The 6,932-nt window shown below is 32.6% G+C and overlaps 1 non-coding gene across 1 annotated transcript; it reads left to right on the top strand.

Moving 5' to 3' along the window:
- Window positions 1-5,930: 5,930 nt before the first annotated feature.
- Window positions 5,931-6,092, top strand: LOC130027019 (U1 spliceosomal RNA). The gene has a single exon (XR_008792966.1). It is a non-coding gene; the product is annotated as a U1 spliceosomal RNA (small nuclear RNA).
- Window positions 6,093-6,932: the final 840 nt, after the last annotated feature.

Genomic DNA, 6,932 nt, shown 5'->3' with positions numbered 1-6,932 from the left:
TGCTCTCAGTAGCTTGCCGGACTCTCCGAGAGGGTCGGAGGAATCGAACTCGGGTCGGCCTTGTTGACTGCGTGCAAGGCAAACGCCCTACCCTCTGTGCTATCACTCCTCCAGCCCAAAATAATTCTTAACATATATAATTGATACATTCAAATAATATTTATCAAATAAATATTTATTTACGTTTTAATTGTTAGACACTATATACATTGCATACAATTGGAAATATATTTTTTTTCAAAACTAAAAAAAATTTTCAAAGACTGAAAATAGGAAGAAGACAGAGAAGAGTATTTTTTTTCCTTTTAATCAATTCAAACATAATAAATACACTTCAATATGTTAGTGAACATTTTATTTTGAGACTATTAATACAAAAAATGCTTTTAAAGTCTTTTGATGCAAGAAAGTCTTACCTTCATTTTCCTCTCCATGTCTTAACTCCTATTATGGATCAGAAGTATAAGATAAGTTCTCTTTCTATTCACCACCCACATCATTGAGGATTTGGTATATTGGTACATGCTTGTTCTACACTGTCAGAATAACAGATGATGCTACCGGAAATACACTTCAAATTTCTACTGGGTTGTGACATAGATAACAATGGAATGTTCTACAAATATAAGGAAAGAATCTTGCAGTTTGCTGCAACTTTAATGGAACGAGGAAGTACCATTGCATTTTAAAAGCAAAAATAAATCAAAAGTAGAATGAAAAATACTGGGTTTTTACTGAGAGAAAAAAAATGGCAATAGACAGAATCCATGATAAAAATGTCCTGGCCTTGATTACAATACTTAGATTATCAATTATTGATGAAGTTAGGAGAGGGAGCTATGAAGAGATCGACTAAAAATAACAAAAGACCGTTCAGTGGAGGGCCTTGAACAATTTGGTGTTGACATGCAGTAGCTTTTTACATTAAAACCACACATAATAACACTATTGTAAACACATTTCTGATGCTATAGCAATAATAATAATTGGTCACAGTCACGGTCCTCCCGTTGTTCATCAATTTGCTCGAGCAGGCCCAGTAACATTGTGAGACTTGTTACGGTATTTTGCAGATCGAATACAACACGGGTAACTTGCCAGGTTTTGCAGTGCTGGCGAAATACTTTCGGTAGCTTGCCGGGCTCTCCGAGAGGGGTGGAGGAATCGAACGTGGGTCAGCCATGTTGGCTGTGTGCAAGGCAAACGTCCTACCCACTGTGCTATCGCTCCAGCCCAATAATAATGATAATAATAATAATAAATTTTTAAATAAACAAAATTGCCTTGCTCATGTAATTGGTAATGAAAAAACTCAGGAGACATAAGTTTTGACTATAACTACATATAACTTACTTATCAAAGCCAAGTTCAATATATTTGAAATGGAAGAGGGAAGCAGTTAGCTGAGATTTAAATTTCTTACTCATCAGATATGTTGTCAAGAGATTACAGTTTTTGACAGAGAATTAGACAAGATAACATCTTAGGAATTCATTTTGATATTTGTGATGTCAGAAAATCTGGGAATCAAAGAACATAAAAGATAGGAAATGTTTCTTCACTACCACTAAAATATAGAATTTATTTTAATAAATTAAAAAAAGTTTTTCACTGCAAAGAATTTGGAGAAGTCAGTTGAATTAGGAATCTTAAATCCCAGACATTATAAATATTAATGTGTTTGTAATTTTATTTTAAATTAATCTCATATTTATCTATTTATTGTTCGGCGGGGTCACACCTAGTGGTACTAAAGAATTGCTCTAATCTCTGTGTCCAGAGATTACTCCTCGCAGTGCTCTGGAGACATTATTAGGTGCTGGCAATTGAACTCGGATTACCATCATGCACAGCAAGCAACCTACATGTTGTAATCATGCTCTGGTCCGATTCATCTCATATTTAAAATTTATATTTAATGCCCTCATTTTCTATTGATATTTGAAATTTGGTGAGACTGGAGTCTAACTTTTATTAGAAAATTTAATAAAAGTAGTAAATTTAAATATGTAAATGTTTTGGTCATTCTTCAAGAAAGAACAAAAATCTCTGTCATCTTCCCCTGAAACTGAGTAGTCCTTTATAGTTGACTTTACAAATAAAGTGTGGCAATAGTGATACATGTTAATTTCGAAGTATAGCTTAGAAAAGCCCTGAGATGTAAACCTGTGTATGAAGATCAACTGCACTGAGCTAACTGCTATAGCTAGAGATCCACGTAAGAAGAGAAAGTGGGATTTTAATGGAGACCAGCCTGAGATATTCTATTGAGACATCTAGAACTAACTTTCTAAAACAAAAGTGTTCCCAGAGGTAGATACACATAAATGCAATAATATACAGCATCCTTTAGATATAGTTCAAGCAACTATGTGTATGAGTAATTTGACTTTAAATGTATATCTAAAATGTATGATAAAAATTTAAATACATGTTAAATATATTATCATTCCAATTAAAGGTAAAATTAAAGCATTCCAAATAAGATCTATAATCATTTAAATGTTTCTTACCAAAACATGGTAGATATGAACTACATTTTTCATATATAAATAAATTTTAATGTGGACCACCTACATGCCACTGCGATAACTATTTTAAGTTCATTGTGTAGTCTATATTTTTCATAAACTTTTTTAAACTATTGATATAGTTGGTTAAGACCAAGAACATCTGAGTTGTCATTGGTGGTTCTGCTTTGAATAATAGCAAATATAAACAAACTTCTTTAAAGGTATAATTCTATATCATAAAAACTGCAACTTATAAACCAAATTTCTCAGGTTGTGTGTAAAAGGGTTGTGCCTACTTACTTGTCTATTTCCTTATAAGAATGAATGGAATCTGCTTTATTTGATGAATAGATTATTTATAATAGTAGAAACTACAGGTGATAAATATGAAAAATGTCAGAGTTTAAATAGCACAACCAGTGTTAATTACCCATTCCTGTGTGCTTATTAGAATTTTAAAAAAGAAATAAAGATTGAATGCTTCATTATATGACATTCTGATAGTACAAGTTATACAGTATAATAGTATAAGAGTGCCTCCAAGTGGCATTTGTCAAAATCCCATATCAAAAATCAAATACAAGATGTAAAAGTTAAACTTAAGTATAAGTACAACTTAACAGAACACTGCCATGCTCTCCTTCTGCTTACTTTTGTTGTATTCTATTATTCAGGTTTTTTTAATTTACATCATCTAATAACCACATTTAATTCCCATTTCAGATTATCTCTAGAACATTGTAGCAGCATAATATAGTTTTTTCAGTCACTGTTCAATCTTAACTTTATATTTATTGTTTGTCCCGTGGAATCAGTTCTAATTAGTTGTACTACAATTCTCTTTTTATTATCTTTTCTGAAAAAAATTGTCTATAGTTGCCATAAATTATAAAATAAGGGGAACATAATAATTCTCTATAGAATCTCATTCCAGCACTTTTACAATTTTTATAAATGACTTAAGAAACATATGAAGATTATCCTGGTAACTGACTTAACGAATGGAATGTCTCTCCAGACTTACAATTCAGTGTTCTTTCACACAGTATTTGCTGTGATATCAAAAATAGAAATCTTACCCATGCTTAAACAGTACATAGTCTTCATAAAATGTAACCAAACTGTAGACTCACTAGTAAATATTTGAAGTTGCCTACAGCCAAAGTCCTCAAGAACTGACAAACTGATAACTTCTAAACAGACCTTTTAAAAAATTAATGAATCTGTAGTGTTTGGGAATTATCCAAGTTTTGTGCCTCATAAATGTGTAAATCGGTAGAGCAGAAAGGAGTCTTAGATAGTAGAAAATAGAACAATTGAGCTTATAACAAATTAGACATAAATCTGCTCTCAAAGAATTATCTTTGCCATGAAAGATGTTTTTAAGATAATTATTTGCAAATAATTCTATTGCATTATGTAATCACATTTATATAGTCTAGGCTTTATTTTACTATTTTATCCTCTTTTATTTCAGATGTATGTTTCCAGTAAAGCTTTCTTCTCTTTTCCCAAAGGTATTAGTATTTTTTCCAAATTATCATTTATTTTCTACTTCTTCATTGCTTTCTATGGCATTTTTTCCCTTTCTCTCTTGCCACCTAATCTAAAATTTCTTGAAATTAGCCTGTATCAATAAAAATTAAATTATATATGATGGGTTATAAATATTAATATACATGAAATATTATATAAGCAAGTGCCTGTTGATAGAAATTTTGAAACTTGAATGCCTCATTGTACTATCTATAAAACTATTTTATTGTATAACGAGAGTATTCTAATTAATATTTACTAATGTCTAATTCCAAAGTGTATTTGAAAGACTGAGCTTACCCTCTATATAGAGTTTTCATTAATTTCTTAAGCTATACTCTATTCAAAAAATTAAAGGTGTTTTGAAATTTCATCTGAATACTATCCATTTATAATGGTTTCAAGCAGTGATCTTTTTTTTGTGTGTGGTGCTTTTACTATGTGTCAATCTTAGCTCATTTAAGAATTTCATTAGGATCTCATGCTATTTACCCCTTTTCTCAGGTCGTTAATGAAATTTCAAATAAAACTAGGCTAACATTCATCCCTATGAAACCCAGAGAACATGACATTGTTTATTATGACTCTTTTGTTCAACCATAGTCCTGATTTTAAATACAACAATGTTCAATGCAAAGCCAATTTAAATTAGCTTCTCTGAATAGAATTTGTGACTGAAATTTTATGAGACACATAATAATATTTCTTTAATTAATGCAAAATACAAAAGATCTTTACATATCTAAGTTTCTAATCATTTTTATTTCCCCCATCATTAAATATGCATGTTTACTCTTCCTGAACAAAACCTTCAGGTACTTTCCTTGATAAATCCTCTCATTTTGTCAGTGATGAAATGCATGTCATTCTTCATAAATACCTTAAATACTTCTTATATGTGTAAAAATTATTTAAAGTATACATGTCAAATAAATACAGATGAGAACCATGTAACAAAACCAAATATATTTATAAAACCCAAGTTGATATTCTGCCACATTTTTAGGAAATTTCCACATTAAGCACTAGGGGTAAAATGAAAATAAATAATATAAATATTTTCTACGATTTATCCTAATAGGGCTGGAGCGATAGCACAGCGGTAGGGCGTTTGCCTTTTACGCAGCCAACCTGGCCAACCCGAGTTCGATTCCTCCGCCCCTCTCGGAGAGCCCGGCAAGCTACCGAGAGTATCTCACCCACACAGCAGAGCCTGGCAAGCTCCCCGTGATGTATTCGATATGCCAAACACAGTAACAACAAAGCCTCCAATGGAGACGTTACTGGGCCCACTCGAGCAAATTGATGATCAATGGGAGGGCCTTTACTTACTTACTTACTACCCTAGTAGGAATTTATACCATATTTAGGCTAATATTTTACTAGGTTATAAGCTATCAATATAATAGCTTATTTAAGTAAATCTATTATATCAATGGGCTGTTTTTCAAACAATTGACATAAAGTGTGTTACATGTGGTAAAATATGTGAAATATCTATATTTTGTTTTTCTCATGAATTAGAATGGGTTGATAACATAAAATTGAAATTAAAGTAACCAGAAATAGAAATATACAAAAGAAATAACTGCAAGTAACTGATAAACCACCATTTGATTATTATTTTGTTAATTTCTTAAAGCTGTGTGTGTTTTATTTCATTAAGATTTTAAATTTATTTTTGGGTTTGGGGTCACATGCATTGGTGCTCAGGGCTTATTCCTGGCACTGTACTGAGAATCATTCCTGTAGGGGCTTGGGGGACCACATAGGGTGTAGGGATCAAACATGGGTCAGCTTCATATAAGGCAAGAACCTTTCCCACACTCTCTAGTCCTTGTGTGAATAGTTTACAATCCTAAATAAAGTTTAAAATGGCTTGTATTTACTTGGCAGTGTAGATACCACGATCACAAAGATGGTTTCCCCAGGTTGAGGCTTGACCATCACACTTTGGATGAGCTGACCCCTGAAATTTCCTCACACGTAGGAAACTCTGCTGCATAGTTTGTGGTAGTGGGACACTGCATTCACACTACCCCTTGAGTTAAAAAGCAAAAAAAAGAAAGAAAAGTGCTCAAACAGGAAAAAGTGCTCTTGTAATTAATATGTTGCTTTCCATATGTAGATATCTTTTGCAGATTTGTTTCAGTGAACTGCATTTCCTACAATTAACAATTTAATTCTTGTGATATTCTGCTTCTGAAGTAACAGATTTTGTCTGTCAATTATGAGGAATAGGAATAATTAAAATGGAGTCAGTTATAAACTCCACAAATGAGTTGACAGTCAAAAATATTTGAAGATATGTTCCTATAAGTAAATGAGCAATGACTGGATATTTGAAAAAAGAAACAGAGATGGCATTCACAGCAGTATATTTTTTGCTTTATATTGTTGATAAAAAAGGTAAAGGTAAAGGCCCTCCCGTTGATCGTCGATTTGCTCGAGCGAGCCCAGTAACGTCTCCATTGGAGACTTTGTTGTTACTGTGTCTGGCATATCGAATACTCTCGGTAGCTTGCCGGGCTCTCCGAGAGGGGCGGAGGAATCGAACTCGGGTCGGCCATGTTGGCCGCTTGTAAGGCGAACGCCCTACCGCTGAGCTATCGCTCCAGGGCATATTGTTGATATTTAACAACTTTGTTGATATAAGAGAATAAATTCCAAGAAATACTTTGAGTTAGTTATTAACATTAGTACTTTTGAAGATCAGAACTTTCTTAATTTACTTCGTTGTATCATGTGCTAAACAGAACGTGGTTATCGTGTAGCTTTGCAGTTTACAATGTACTCACTATCTTTATCAATTTTTTATAAAGCAAGAAAGCTTTTATTGAAACTTATTTATAAAGATATGAGGGAAGAGAAAGGAAAAAGTCC

The sequence above is a fragment of the Sorex fumeus genome, unplaced genomic scaffold (genome assembly GCF_029834395.1).
Source record: "Sorex fumeus unplaced genomic scaffold, SorFum_2.1 ptg000035l, whole genome shotgun sequence".
Classification (NCBI taxonomy): Eukaryota; Metazoa; Chordata; class Mammalia; order Eulipotyphla; family Soricidae; genus Sorex; species Sorex fumeus.
Note: the sequence above shows the minus strand (reverse complement) of the source record. Positions and strands in the feature narration are given on the sequence as shown.